Source organism: Corapipo altera, unplaced genomic scaffold, assembly GCF_003945725.1.
Source record: "Corapipo altera isolate COAL_440 unplaced genomic scaffold, ASM394572v1 245, whole genome shotgun sequence".
NCBI classification, from domain to species: Eukaryota; Metazoa; Chordata; class Aves; order Passeriformes; family Pipridae; genus Corapipo; species Corapipo altera.
This window is the reverse complement of record NW_020885060.1, coordinates 364,173-379,569: the sequence shown is the minus strand read 5'-3', so window position 1 is coordinate 379,569 and position 15,397 is coordinate 364,173. Positions and strand designations below refer to the sequence as shown.

Genomic DNA, 15,397 nt, shown 5'->3' with positions numbered 1-15,397 from the left:
CTGGGGACAAGGAATGGAGGGACAGGACACAAGGAATGGCTTCCCACTGCCAAAGGGCAGGGAGACATGAGATATTGGGAAGAGATTCTTCCCTATGAGGGTGATGAGGCCCTGGCACAGGTTGCCCAGAGAAGCTGTGGCTGCCCCATCCCTGGAAATGTCCAAGGCCAGGTTGGACGGGGCTTGGAGCAACCTGAGCTAGTGGAAGGTGTCCCTGCCCATGATAGAGGGTTGGTTAAATCTTTTAAATCCCTTCCAAACCATGCTGGGATTCTCTGATTCAAAGAGCCTTCAACAGCAAAAGAAAAACGTGAATTGTCAAACCACCACATTTCTTTATTCCTTTCTGTCTTTATTTTGAGACAGACCCAGAAGCAATGAAATCTTTGTTCATCCTTGATGCACTGGTTTTTTCTACAGTGTTTTAAAAATGGTCCTGAAAAGAAAAAAAAATGTGATCAGCACCCCAAATATCAAGAGATTTCTGTGCAAGAGAGAATATTTCATGATAGGAAGACATTAGAAAATTGAGTAACTGGTACATTTTCATGCTTTGATACAACTAGCCTGTGCCATCTCTGCTTCTAGAAGAGTTCACTACATCTGCATAGGAAAGAGTTTAGTCTTCTCAGATCACAATAGGTCTTTCCTAAGTGGAGTAGGATTCCATAAAAAACAAAGTAGAGGCCATAAATATTGAAGGCATTGCAGGATTGATTTGGGTCTTAAATTTCATTTTTAAGGGAAGAGAAAAATACAGGAACTCCTGTCTTTCCTCACCTCTTGCCCATTCCAGGCTGGAACTGTTCCATCAGTAGGTGCAGTACAGGTAACAGACGGTAATTTTCCAGCACCAGACATGTTCATTGCTGGACAGATAAGCCATGACAAGTGTTTTTCCTACAATAAAATAAGAATTAGAAAACAACACAGAATTAAATAGGACTGAAAGGGCTTGTTCTCCACGAGCTCTGTTCAGCAAAGTGGTTAAAGATGTGGAGCTCAGCACACCCGGAAAAACCCCATCGCTGCCCTTTGGCCAGAAAATTACTGAGCATCATTAAATGTGTGAGAGTTCCCTCTCAGAGCATTACCTTACACGTGACAAACTACTGGGGTTTTATTGTAGGGTTCCAAAACAGATTAGGGTGACAGGTTGCTGTGCAGAGGTGCACCTCACTATTTTCTCTGACTGATTCATGGTCAGGGAAGAGACTTCAAAAACGAAGCCGTTTCTTCCCCCCCAGAGGTGACCTAATGAGACACAGTCATGAGATAAGGTTTTGCGTCAGCATCTTTTATGTAAATTCTTTTTTAGGGCTGGTAAGGGAGTGTTACAGTTGGCCACTTCATGAAGGAAAACAAACAGACAGAGTTCTATTTTTAGTCTTCTGAGAATATAACTCACAAATGCCATTTTTCCAGAGGTGATCCGTTGAGTTTCCACATTTCTGCTCGTGGTCAGCCAAGCTTTTAACACGGAATTGCATCTTAAATTCATGTGACAGTTACATACAAATCTTTCAAAGTGCTTCTGATACCTAACACAAAATTCATAGGTAGCTTCTTTTTAACATCTTTTAGCATCTTTGAGAACTTCATCAAAACTCAGTTAACTCCAGCTAAGCATTTTGAGAACTGCTACATACAACAAGGCAAGTAACCAAACCAAACACTGTTTTCTCTAGTGCCTAAACCAAGGTGAATATAACCGTCCCTCAGATTTTTAGATTCTTTACTGGACACATTTACTGGATCTGTTATTGCTCAGGTAGTTTGAGTGGGTATTTTCCTTGTACAATAGTAAAATCCTAAACAAATCTATACAAGGTGTACCTGTACAACACCAGTGTTTTAGCACTGTACAACCAAACAAAAGTGATTTTGATATTTTGAGCATTGGAAGCAGCTTTACCTGCTCTCTGAAGTGTTCCTCCAGAATTCTCGTGCTGGGGAAAAAAAATTATAAAAAGGATTTTAGACACACTGAAGACAATTCAAAGCATTTAACACCCCAAGGAACGGTAATGGATTGAACCTCTGTTCTGCCACTACAGCCCCAGTTCTTTGAACCTTTAGTGTTATGCATTCAAAGAAAGTGTAAATGCAAGTGTGGGATTGTGGGAGAGTTTCCAAAACAAATCAGTGTGGTCATGGTTTATGTTCTTCTTCTTGTCCCTCTTCAAGGAAACATGAGAATAAAAGTCCCTATAATATTCCATTTGGGGTTTTTTCACATGAAAGAGGTCATAACCATGACCAGAACGCAGGGAAGGGTTGTGACACTACCATCAGGTACAAAATTAATTTGGTATTGAAAACAGTAACATCAGTCACCAGGAACCACTTCTGGCCCATAAAGATCCCACAAACTGCCCGCTGGTCAGCAGGTATGGCAGCCTGGGTTGTTCCTACCTCCCTGCTGGCAGGTAGAGCCTGCAGGAAGCTGTTCAGACTCTGAGGAACGTGTTCCCAATTTGTCTTGGCTGGTACCTGTGCCGGTTTTCCCTTTGTGTGCGTCACTGGGCGTGCTGGATGGCATTCCTTGATACCGCCGGCGATACACCCGTGTTTGGAGATGGGTGTCGTGTTCCACCTGGATGGGAAAGGGCCACAGGAAGAGTGTCCTGCTGAGGGATTGTGCTGCTGTGGTGACATTAAAATACACTGCCAGTTCACCAGGTGAATTTGGCTAAAGGAGAGGGAGGAGGCACAGCCTCTGCTCCCAGAGACACCCAGCAGTGCCCCAGTCCCAGGACTGTGATGAATTCACAGGTGCTCAGGAGCTCAGTAAGGAGATCTCTGGTGTGAGCAAAGCCAGATCACAAGAGTAGAAGGAGTGGGTTTAGTAAGACCACATCACTGTATTGTGAACCACCTGCACCTCACTCCCACCCCTTGGAAGGGCTGCAGGACACCTGCACCACCCTCACTTACACACTCAGTGTGCAAAGAAATGTGGTTATGGTTTTCCTCCCTTATTTCCACCTTATTGAGGTGCTTTACTCAAGACTTTGACTTCCTCCAAAGCACGTAAAGTAAAACTGAGTGAACCTGGTGGTAGCAGCTCCCCACCAAAGTGCCTGGTCTTAGCTAAAAGCAGCATTCCATGCAATTTCCCTGCTCCTACACATTTCCCTTCAGAATGGCTGTTCCAGACCTGGAGCTGCCTTACTGATCCCACCAACTGGCTCTACCTCAGGTGAGACACGTGGTAGCCTCATTTTGCAGCAGTCTTGCAGCAGGAGCTGTGGGCAGGCTCTTTCAGCATGGCAAGGGGAGCAGCAAAGCTGGGGCACCCCAAGTTCAGTCCTGCACTGGAGGCTGTTGTGGTGCTTCCCAGCTCAGCAGCAAAGGCAAGAACTGGTCCTGGTCTGGGGTGAACCAGCTGGTGCCAGGGGCCTCACAAGGGGCAGCATGATGGAACCATCTGGTAGGGGTTTGCTCGCTGCCTTTGGTGGTTGTCCCCCATCCTGCTGTGTCACACCATCAGGGAAGGCCACGAAACAAGCTGAGGAGCTGTGAGCCCATCTCTCTAGCACAGACACCAGTGAAAGTGGGGAAAAAACTCCCAAACAAACCCAGACCAAGCTTGTGATCCGCCTTTTTGGTGCCATCACTGGGTTTCATCCTGTTTCTGTATCCTGAGACAGGACCCGAGCTCAGACAGCTGCAGGCATTGGGTAATATCTGCCTGCCCCAAAACCTGGTGGTTTGCACCCAAACTGGGAAGCATAGGGTGTACAGGCAGCCCCTGACAAGCATGTTGGCAGGAAAAGCAGAGCCCAGGTCTCCTGAGTGGTAATCCTGCCTGCTGGGCATATTCCCTTCCCCGTGGCCTCTGGGCCATGCAGAGCTCATGTCGAAGCCTGCACAGGTTCTATTTTTCATGTTCAGTAAAATTTGACTCAGTTTGTGCCAAAATCTCTCAGGATTCTCCCTCCCCTGTCCCCCATGAGTTATGTTTCCTTGAAAAACCACAACCCTCTCTGAGTACCTTAGAAATGCACCATAAGCACTAAGCCAACACGAGACAATAATAAATGAGGCAGAATTACATGCCAGGATGTGCTGGTGATAATGTTTTCCACTAAAGACGGGAGTAGTGAAATTTTCCAGCACAACACCAGAGGCCCTGCTCCCCCACCCCACGTGAAACACGAGCGAACTTCACCTGCCCACCCTGTGTCCGTCCAGCCCCAAACCATCCCCACCTGCACCCTCACCCGTGGGTGACACACGAAGCCACCAGTGACGAGCTTGGCCGGCCCAGCACTGGCTGACCTTTAAATCCATCTTGTCTTGTCTGCATGCCCAAGAGGAAATCACATGTGTGGCACGAGCCTGACCCAGAAATATTGCAGGGAGTAGGATATTTTGCGCGAATAAGGAAGGGCAGGGTCTGCAAGATGAATCACCACAACAATAATTATCCTGAGGAAAAACCTTGGAGGGTGGATTAACCGTGATAACTTGCCCTTTCAAGGTAACAACAATGCGAGCCGTCAGCTCTTCTCCACGGTGGGGGACAGAAAATGCTTTAGCACAAAGCGTAAAAATAAAAATGATGGGAATTCAGAAGAAGAGATTGCCCAAGGAGGCATCCTTCACTTCCCAACTGCCCCAGCTTCAGCCTGCCATTGTTATACAATATGCCACAAGAATTGCTTCAAAAATTATTTTTAGCACACCAGCAGCCTTCAGTGAAAATAAATAAAGGGCCAGACAGTTGCTATAAAGACAGGAAATAAACTTTAGAAACTCTTTAGCTTTTGGCAAAGCAGGGCAACTGAATTACACAGTTCCTGAGCGTTCATCAGATAAGATGAACTCTGACAGTTTTCTCTTTTCTTTCCTCCCATCAGCGCAGTTATAACATCACCATCAGTGCTTTGTGACTGCTGCCCACCTGGAGCAAACACCAAGGCCAGGAACCTCAGGGTGCTGCAGTCTCTGCCTGCACCTCTGGTGTGTATCTCCCATGGTTGTACCATGTGCAGCCAAAGGGTTCAGAGCCAGCAAACCCCATGAGCAGCAGCTGCAGTGCTGTGCCCATTCCCAGTCCCTGGAGGCAGCCCCTGTGGCCAGGACACATCATCACAGCAGTGTTCCTCTCCCTCCCCAGCCCACCCTGCTGCTTGGCTCAGGCAACAGGAGCACGAGTTCCTCCTGAGGAAGTGGGGAGAGCTCTGCTTGTGTGACACTTAAACTGCTCAGAGGAGCTTCAAGCATCCCAAAGACGGGCAGAACCATAGTGGAGGTGAGAGAGACAGGAAATGACCTCCCACCAGAGCAGCACCTCCAGCCCCTGCAGAGCCCCAGTGTGGGTGGGTACAGCTGCCCAGGGAGACCATGAATGACCTGCTGCTCATTCAACACCCCTGCACTGAGGGAGCAATGAGAAAAGGCCCAACTCTGTCTGCTAGTTGAAACAATATTCTACTTTTTGTTATTGAGCCAACCTTGTGTTCAGCCTTGGCTAAATGCTCCAAGCTACCATGCTGTCAAGCAGAGCAGTTGGTGGAGAGGTGACTATTTTGCTGCCTTTCAGCTGGTCAAGGGAGGGGATTGTCCCACTCTGCTCTGCCCTGGGGCAGCCTCACCTCAACATTGGGGCAGTTTGGGGGGACACAACGGAAGGAAGGGATTGAGCCATCAGAGAGTGTCCAAAGGAGGCAACAGAGATGGGGAAGGGCCTTGATTGGAAGTCATGTGAGGACACTGAGGGCACTTGGTGTGTTCAGCTGGAGCAGAGGAGACTGAAGGGAGACCTCAGTGCAGTTCCAACTGCCTGGGCAGGGGCAGAGGAGGGGCAGGGACTGAGCTCTGCTCTGGGGGGACCAGGGACAGCAGCCAGGGAATGGCTGGAGCTGTGTCAGGGCAGGTTCAGGTTGGATCTCAGCCAAAGGTTCTTCCCCCAGAGGCTGGTTGGGCACTGCCCAGGCTCCCCAGGGCAGTGGGCACAGCCCCAAGGCTGCCAGAGCTGCAGGAGGGTTTGGCTGATCCTCTGGGGCACAGGGGGTGACTGTTGGGGATGGGCCTGTGCAGGGCCAGGGGTTGGACTGGATGATCCTTGTGGGTCCCTTCCAACTCAGCACATTCTGGGATTCTGTAACCAGTTATCTGCATCAAGTCTGCTCTGAAGAGCTGAGGTGCCACAGTCTGTGCTTCGCCCCATCTGCCCCAGGGCTGGGGAGAGTGTTGGCATTGCTTCTGTGAATGCTGCCTGGAGCAGGTGCTTCCCAGGGCAAGAGCTGAAGAGAAAAACCCACCTGTGGTCGGTCACTCAGGGTCTGCACTGCCCCTGGACAGGACAGCTCTCTGAAGTGACCCCATCTGGGGCAAATAAACCCAAGTCTGGAAAGTGAAACCACGGGCGCTCTGCTCCAGAGGCAAAGGTTGCTGCACAGGGAGCACAAGGCCTCACCTGCCCCTGCTCGTGGCTCACCAGACACGGAAGAGGCTCTGCCTTGCACGGAATCTGCGCTGGGTGGGATGTGCTGTCAGACTGCGCTGAGGAAAGGCTCTTCCTGCTCCTCTCCCGTTCCAGCTGAACCTCTGCCAGCAGCAAACAGAGCCACGGAAAGTGAAACCACAGCACCGAGTGGGGAAGGAACCCGGAGAAGGTGCTTCTCAGGCGCTGCTCCTTCGCTCGAGCTTGCAGTTACCACAGAACTCCTGTGCCCTTTGCAACTTGTGGAGTAACTTTAATAACAACAAGAAAACAAATGAAAGCATTTCCCTGTCCCAATGGCACGTGGGTACCTTTCCATCTCACTGCTCCTGAGTTACAAGGAGTAAGTAACTTACCATTACTAAGCCTGTTAACAGCTTTATTTGCCTCTGCCACCTCCACTTCATTCTGAACTAGGCTGCCAGCATCCTCTAATTTCTCCCCACCAGCCTCTCCTGAATATCTTGGTTGTCTCCTGTTTGGAGACAGGTCCCTCAGCACTTGAAGGGTGGTCTGGGGGCAAGGTGAGGTCACATTACTTAAACACCCGACTATTTTCTTTGCTTTCTTAGCTGTACACAGAGATCCCTTCTGACTGCAGGAACATCCCTCCCCTCTGTTTTTAATTTAAGGTTTAACAAAGTGATTTTCATATTTTTACATCCCCAAAACATAAAAAAACCCCTTCAGCCACAGCCCTTCAGCTTGGACTTGGTCCTGCCTCCCCCAGTAACAGAACAAGAGTAAAACACCTTATCAATGTGAACAGATCAGTTTTCCCTGTGGTGGAGTTGTTTTCAGCGTGCTGTGATGTGTATTACAAAAGCCAAAGATATAAATGATCAACTGGAAGCTTGAATTAATTTTTCCTCATGTCTAAATTAGGAGGGTGAGTAATTGCTGCAGTAATCGCAGGCAGAGCCTGTTTATCAATGCCAGTGAATAATTGGCTATTAAACAATAGTGCACTTTGCCTTTGAAAATTCACAACACTCCAACAGGAAGCACAGGGCCAGTTTTATATTGGCCTGGTGATGGATGAGAGGAGTGGCAGGATTACAAACGCTGTTTGGGGAAAAGCTTCCTGTCGTGTCTCCCCCAAAAGCATCCCTGTGCCTGAAGAGTTATCCTTGCTGCAAGGATAAGCACACAGTGGGCTTAGATTACAGCATCTGAAGTCACAGGGCCAAAATAGCACAAGCCTAATTCTGTAATCAATCACTCCTGATCACAGGCAGCCCCGGGCTGTGCCCCGAAACCACAGGCAGGAGCTGCCTCTTGTTTTCTGGTTTTGTACACGCGCCCGTCTGCCACTCTCTGACCTCACCCTTTGTTCATCACAGCATCTGGCCCTCTTATCTTCTTTCTGCCCTCCCATTTTCCATGCCAAGCCTATCCTCTTCCCACCATGCTCCTCATCCCTTCCTCTGACAACTCTGGATCAGATCCCTGTCCTCCCAGTGTACCACCCTCCCTGCCCAGCTCCACCAACCCCTCAATCCACCTGCTTTTCAGTGCCACCACTCCATTTCTTTCCCCTCCTGGACTCTGTGTGCTCACCCCAGGCACCCACAGCTCCTCCAGCTCCCAGGACCTCACCTGTGCTCTTCCAAGCCTCTTCCTTTCTCTGAGCTTTCTGGCTCAGGAACAGACATGGTGCAAATGATTGGGGATCCCTCCTGTTCCTGCTGCTTTCAAGCCCTTGCCCAATCTCTCCTCATCCTCCTCCAGGATTCACCCAAAGCTCTTTCTTCTCCTCCGAGATTCCCCCACCCACTGTTGGTGGTGTCAGGTTCTGGTGTGACAACCCAGCCAGTCTCTCATGTTGGCATCTCCATATCCTTGCTCCTTCACTTCATCCACTGCTCGTTTGACTCTCTCAGTCACTCTCAGATGGTTAATCTGCAATATTCTCCACCAACCACTGCTCTTCCTCACCTCCCTGCTGTGCAAATCGCCCCTCTGCTCACTGCTCATCCAGATAATTCAATTAGTTTTCCCCTGCTCCTCTGTTTGCAGACCTCTCCTCCCTGTCCTTTTCTCAATTTGAAAATTGCTCATTTACTTTCAGGCTTCATTTCAGTTCCAGTCTAGACTGGAGTCTGACTCCCAGAGTCTGACTGAATTTCACTTTTCCCCCCCTGAAGCTGTTAATATAGCAGCAAATTCATTCTCTCTACCTCTGTACCATCGCCTTCCCAACTAAGCAGCTGTAAGATCCAGCTGAATCTGAACAAGTGTATCTGCAACTCTGGCTGATGCAACTCCTGGCTTTCTTCTCCTGGCTCCCCTGTCCTCCTAGGAAATATGAGCTGACTGGTTTTGCTCACCTCTGTGGTAGGGCACTGGTCTGTTTTCCCTTCCAGTGGCATCTCCATGACATTTCACTGTCTTTCATCCTTCTTTCATCCCTTTTAATTCTAATTATCCTTAACTCTTTCTCATTTAACCTTGAATTCTGCAATTTCCCCTTCACTAACATCCTTTAGCATCTCCTTTCTTTAAGATGTTCCAAAAGGTCCTTGATTTCCCTCTTGTCCTTCCCAACTCTGGTCCTTCCCATAGCTCACTGCTGTTTGTAATATCCTGGTGTTCCTCTGGAAGTTTCTGCCCCTCACATCTTACGGAAACTTCTCTGGTGGAGGTCTCTCATCTCTTCTTCTTACCAAGATGTCCGTCAGCCACTTCCTTTTATCTCCATTTGCTTTTAGCACAGTTGACCACGTTCCTCTCGAGCCCTTGTCCTCTGGACTCAGCCCCCTCACCCCCAGCTCCCAGCACATTTGCTAAGCAGTTTTCAGCAGCCTTGAACAGCTCGTGGTCTCTTTTCTCCTACCATCCCCTTTCCAAGGGAAAACCACCCACCAAACAAACCAAAAACCCAAACTCGTCTCCATACCCAAACTCACTGCCCACCTCTGCAGGGATGTCTCCTGTTTTACTGCTCAACTCCAGACCTGCCCTTTCTTTCCAACTACAAAGTAAATAATAACAACAAAAGCTCTTTCTGTAGGATCAGCTCTTACTTAGATCTACTTTTAACTCGGGCTCATCCTGGCTAAAACAAAGCTTGTGCCCATGTCTCAACAGAACCCCACTGTCCATCACTGACCCCATGACCAGGTCTGTCCACAGCCCACCATGGCCTGTGCTCTCTCTCCTAGTGCCCAGTTTATGAATCCTTCAAGAGTGGTTTAATTCTCTTGAAGTTTTTCCACACTAGGTCCTTGCAAAAGCACATCACTTCTGCAGCCACCTCTTTCCCATACTGAGGAGTTCCTTTTTTACTGTGTCACTATCAAGAAGCCCTGGCTTGCAAAGCCCAGGGATCTGTGCAGGACTGGGGCACCTGGCACAGGAAACGTGTGGACCTGTTGGAATGAGTCCAGAGGAGGCCATGGAGATGCTCCAAGCACCTCTGCTCTGGAGCCAGCCTGGGAGAGCTGGGGGGGTTCACCTGGAGAAGAGAAGGCTCCAGGGAGACATCAGAGCCCCTTGCAGAGCCTGAAGGGGCTCCAGGAGAGCTGGAGAGGGACTGGGGACAAGGAATGGAGGGACAGGGCACAGGGAATGGCTTCCCACTGCCAGAGGGCAGGGAGAGATGGGATACTGGGAAGAGATTCTTCCCTATGAGGGTGGTGAGGCCCTGGCACAGGTTGTCCAGAGAAGCTGTGGCTGCCCCATCCCTGGAAGTGTCCAAGGACAGGTTGGACGGCGCTTGGAGCAACCTGGGCTAGTGGAAGGTGTCCCTGCCCATGGCAGGGGGTGGAATGAGATGGTCTTTAAGGTTCCTTCCAGCCTAAACCATTCTGTGAGTCTGTGAAGATGGAATTATCAGAATCCTTTCCTACCACAAATCCATTACCAAATCTATAAATCCTCCCAGGAAGCTTTTCCATCTATGCCCCCTACTTGGTTCAAGTACGGTGCTGACACCTTTGAAGTAGCCCTTACTCTCTGGTCCACAAGAAATTAATTTCACAAGAGCACAGTCTTCTGAGATGTCTAAAGGGTTTGTATGTGCACTTGCTCCCCACTGGCCATGGCTCCCAAAAACTCCCAGGAATACTCCAGTAAAGGCTGAAATTTTTGGTGTCTTTCTGGGCTTTCCCTTCCAATGAGCAGCACAGAAAACTCCCTCCCTGACAAGGGCAGTCACTGGAACCAGACCAGCAAGAACATGACTGGAAAGCTGTTTTAACCCAAAGCAGAAATCCAAGGTCGTGTCTGGAAGCCCCTTCCAGCTCAGAGAGCAGACACCAAATACTTTGCTTATTCTCTGTGACTACGTGAGAGTCTTGGACCGAGATATGAAGCTTCTTAGGAAATGACCAATTTTGGCAGATGGACACTAGAACCAGTAATTAAGCTGCTGAATGTCCTCACCTGGCCATCAGAGAGATGGCCTCACCTCTGGCTGCAGTCTCAGTGACACCTGAGTGGTGTCACCACACAGGAGCTGCAGCAGGAGGGCAGCACAAAACTTCAGCTTCCTAACACCAAGTCTGTTCATGTGGCTTGACCCAGCAAGGTCTGCTGAAGCCAGTGAGGCCAGAACCACCCACAGCCACCAAACCCTTAGCCCAGACCCCCCAAGAGCCCCCAGCCCTTGTGGCCTGGTCCTGATGTGCCTCCATTTACACCTTCTCCACTACACAAAGTACATGCTCGGACTCGATCCCGACGTATTCCGTGTCTTTAGACCCCCAACAGTTTACAATTATATATTTAATAGTATTTACTCCACAATTACTCTTTGGAAATGTATAACTGGAGGGCTGTGTTACCAGGCCCATGGTAAACAGATGTGCTCCAAGTGTCTGTACAGGCAACCTTTCCAAAAACATGAATTAGCTTAGTCAAGCGTTTTCCACGAACGCATTTTTGACAGATCAGTTAATACTGTTTACATAATTTGAAACTAAATATTGAATGCAGGCCTATTTTGCCTTACATCTTGACATAAAATATATCTCTCTGTAGGGAGATAGGGAAATGTTCCCAGCTTTGCAAGGAGATAGGAAATTATTGATAAGAGCCCTGATATCTGCAATACAATACACTTTCCAAGGGTTCACAGAATTCCCCCAAAGCTCTCCTTTTAGCAAAGACTGTTTGAACAAACTTGGCTGGAAAACAAAATCCCGTTCAGTACTTTTCCCTTTTTTTTTTTTTCGAACCTGAAGTGCTATTTTAAGACCAGTTTTATGGTTCCAGTTTAGGCAATGGCTAAAACGGAAGGGAAAAAAATGACAATATTTCATAACGTTTACATGGCTCACTCCTGACTCTCTCTCTCACACCATGATATCACCATGGCCTCGTGTGTATTTGGTGACATCTTGACATCAGCCTTGTAAAAGTGCATCTCAAATACTTGAATAGAGGAAAAGGGAAGTTTTATTTTGGAAAAAAGACAGGTTTTGAGTTCTATCATTTTAATTATAGTTATGTGGAGATATTAATCTAGTCATAGGCTCAAAATGTCTTCTGCTGATTGCCAGATTTGTAAATATGTGTTAGCCCAAGGTCAGGCCCCATCACAACAAAAAGCAGACCTGTGTCTTTCTGTGCCCTCCTCCCCATCATTCCACTTTCTCCACCCTTTCTCTCCTTCCTGCCGTGAACATGAGCTTGCTTCCCCTCATCTCCACATGATTTCCTCATGCTATTTGTTACCCCTTCCCATACACAGCTTTGTGACTCCGCCCTGCACATGGCCAGGGGATGGACACCACCCTTGTTGTCCCGGAGGCTGTTCCCCACCCAGCCAGCCGTGCCCTGTGCCGGGCACATCCCCCCAGCCCGGCCGACCCAGAGCCCACGGTGCTGCTGCAGTGACAGTGCCCAGCTCTGCCTCATCCTTCTCCTCACCCTGCTGCTGCAAGGAACTGCCAGAGCTCAGCTTATGCCCTGACAAACCACTGATCCCAGCAGGTTTTGGCCCCAAAAGTCCCTCTGCAGCACTCCTATGTTCAACACCAGCTGGCCACAGCTACCAAAGATGTCCCAGCTCTCTTCCCTCCATACGTGCTATTGCTCCTCCATCTCTCTTTACCTGGGGAGAACCTGATGGCTTTGGAAATACCTTCTTGGAAATACCTTCTGCAGCTTTCTGGTTCTTGCACTGCCTGGAAGACTGTCTCATATTTTCTGGATCAGATCCATGGTGTTTAAGACCTTTCTTTAGCAATGAATAATCTGCTTTGATGGTTCATCTTTTCACCTCTGTGTCCATTAATAAATGTGTAAAGGAAATGTCAGGTCTTTTTTTTTTTTTAAAAAAAAAGGCAAAAATAGTGTTTGTCTAAATGCATGTTGTGATAACAAAGGAATATTATTTTTTTGCAAATGCAATATATTCCCCAGTGTGTTTGTAACACGTAACTTACTTTGGAGTGGAATCAGAAAAGTCTCCCAAAGAAGCTGTGTGGGAAAACAGGTAATTCAAAACAGCATCCCTGTGAGCAAATAGCTGTGTTTATGCCAGTCAGGGGACAAGAGGTAAACAAAGAGAGCAAAATGAGCCACTGAGAACTGGAGGTCACTGCATGTTGTGCAGTGGGCACATGGTGACACTCATGTTGCTTGAGGGAACAGAAGATGCAGACCAGTGGGTTCATGTATTTAGCTCAAAATGACTGGCAAAAAGAGGTTTGTTTCTCCAGTTCTGCTATTGATGTTAAGGATTGCTGTTGGAGAGAGCAGTTTACTTCAAGTATACTAATGATTAGCTCCTTCTCTGGTATGTGGAGCACAGGCAGAGGTTCTGAACTCCAAGCACTCGAGGTGGTAACCAGGGAGGGGAGCACAGCCTGCAGATATAGGCAGGGTTAAGCCCAATCCCATTTTGAAATAGAGCCCCAAGACCAGCCCAGAGTGTGCTTGCACGTCCCACAGGAGCAGGGGAAGCCACAGCTTCCTACTCCTAGAGAAAGGGAAAAGTTCAAGGGATTTACAAAACAGCACATGAACAACCCCCAAGTCCTCTTGACTGTGTTTTTTTAGAATTGATGTTCATGTCTTCACACAGGGAGAATTCCAAGACCCAACTGTATGAGTTTGCCCCAGAAGCAGGGCTGGGTGAAGCTCACCAGCTCAGGCTTGGAGCAGCTTCATCAACCCTGGTGTGATGTAAAGTATTTCTTTATCTGTGCTGGGATTAAAAAGTCTGAGCAAACCCCGAGAAACCCTGGACTCACAGACCGTGTTTTCAGGAGCTCCTCAGGCTGTGTCCAGCTCCAAAAGCCAGCGGATGTGTCAGAGGCCATGGCAGAGCAGAGCCTGCCTGGGTGCTCCCACACAGACACAGCTCTGCATCATACTGGCACAAACCAGTTGCATCTTCCGAGTCACTGAACAGCCAGCAAACTCTTAAATCAGCCAAACAGAGCCATTCCAGAGCTCTTTCCTCTCCTCAGGAGGGAAAGCTCTTCTTCTGGCTTCTAATTATCCATCCCCATCCCCAAAGCTCCCACAGCCCTCTGAGCCCATCAGTTCCTAACCAGATGGAGCTGCAGGTAATTAGCTCCCAGACAGCTGTCCATGCCCGAACTCCTTCTGCTCCCTGGCTTGATTCACTGCTGGGGTCACCGTCAGCCTGGCTCAGATGGGCCCTATGTGGAGGACACCTCAGTGGAACCTGGGGGTCTGAGCTTCCCCCTCAAAGGGTACAACATTCCCGAGCTTTCTGTCCCTGGCCTGAGCTCACCAGACACTTGCTGGCATCACCGAATCAACTGATTAATCACAACAAGGCACCTTTTCATTACCACAAGGGTTCAAAACCCACCCAGATTTGCTCTGGAAAGCTCTGGTCAGGCGGCTCTTGCCCTTCCTGAGCTCTGATGTGCCACAGCTCCTCACGGATTTCACTCCTCGCTTTTTATTGGTCCTTTTGCAGTCTCACGGATACATCTGTAAGCTGAGAAGCCACTGTGGTTGCTGATGACATGACACATTGCAGGAGTGGGCCAAGGAGAGCTCAGGAAATTAACTGAGTTTGCAAATCTTATTTATTTATTTATTGTATTTTTTTCCACACGCTTTTAGGAGGTAGCAGATTCTTAATACAGACTGTTGGTATATTAACCTCACTTTTTTGCTGCTGAAAGGACTCTCTGGTCTGACTTCTACAGGAGGTGTTTTGACAACAAAACAGTGCAGCTATGATTAGCCTGATAAAAGGGAGCCAGAGCTGGAGTATTGATGGTATGTGCATCTAGGATCTAGTTACAAAATGGGCTTTTAACCACATTTTCCCTTGTGAATTCATGTTATCAGAGGCCATCTGAAAAAAAAAAAAAGACAGACAACCTTTCTTTTTCATTTTAGGTGGGTATGTTTCTTGTATTTCTTTATGCTTATGAAAAATGAGACATTAATAACCTTGACTAGAACCACACACTGAGCAGACTGTGCAAACTTCCTTACTCAGCTTCAGTAACCCCTGCTGAGACCAGGAGCATCAGTGACCCTCTTAAACTACTGGATCCAGTTGTGGTTATGTGAGGGAGCCCAGCAGTCCTGAAGGATTGTATCAAGACTGACAGACTTTTCAAGCTTCTTTTTTTTTGCATCTAATTTATTTTGAGAATACATTTTCAGAGCTGATTAGCTGGTGTACTAAATCACTGCACTGCCTAACCCCAAAAAGCAACCCTGACTAACAATTAACAATAGGAACACCATTGTGGCAACAAGTGATGGATGGCTCCAGGGTGTAGCTTGGGCCTAGGCTTTGTTCCGAAGAAAGTTGCTGCTGCTAAATAAAGACATGGGTAGTAAAAGGTGAGAGCAAAGAGATCATATCTGGAATAAAACTATTTGCTCTGCTTGGGGATATGTTTCCTCATAGCAACGAGCATCTCAGGAGAGGCAGGGGAGACCCATGGCTCAGATCACCAGTCTGGCACCACAGAATCATGGAGTCATGGAATGGTT

The 15,397-nt window shown here is 48.2% G+C and overlaps 1 long non-coding RNA gene across 1 annotated transcript; it reads right to left on the bottom strand.

Annotated features, from left to right (window-relative positions):
* Nucleotides 1–323: 323 nt before the first annotated feature.
* LOC113959746 lies at nucleotides 324–6,703 on the bottom strand. Its single transcript, XR_003531915.1, has 3 exons — nucleotides 6,428–6,703; nucleotides 781–900; nucleotides 324–436 (listed from the first exon to the last, which is right to left on the bottom strand). It is a non-coding gene; the product is annotated as an uncharacterized LOC113959746 (long non-coding RNA).
* Between the last annotated feature and the right edge of the window lie 8,694 nt (nucleotides 6,704–15,397).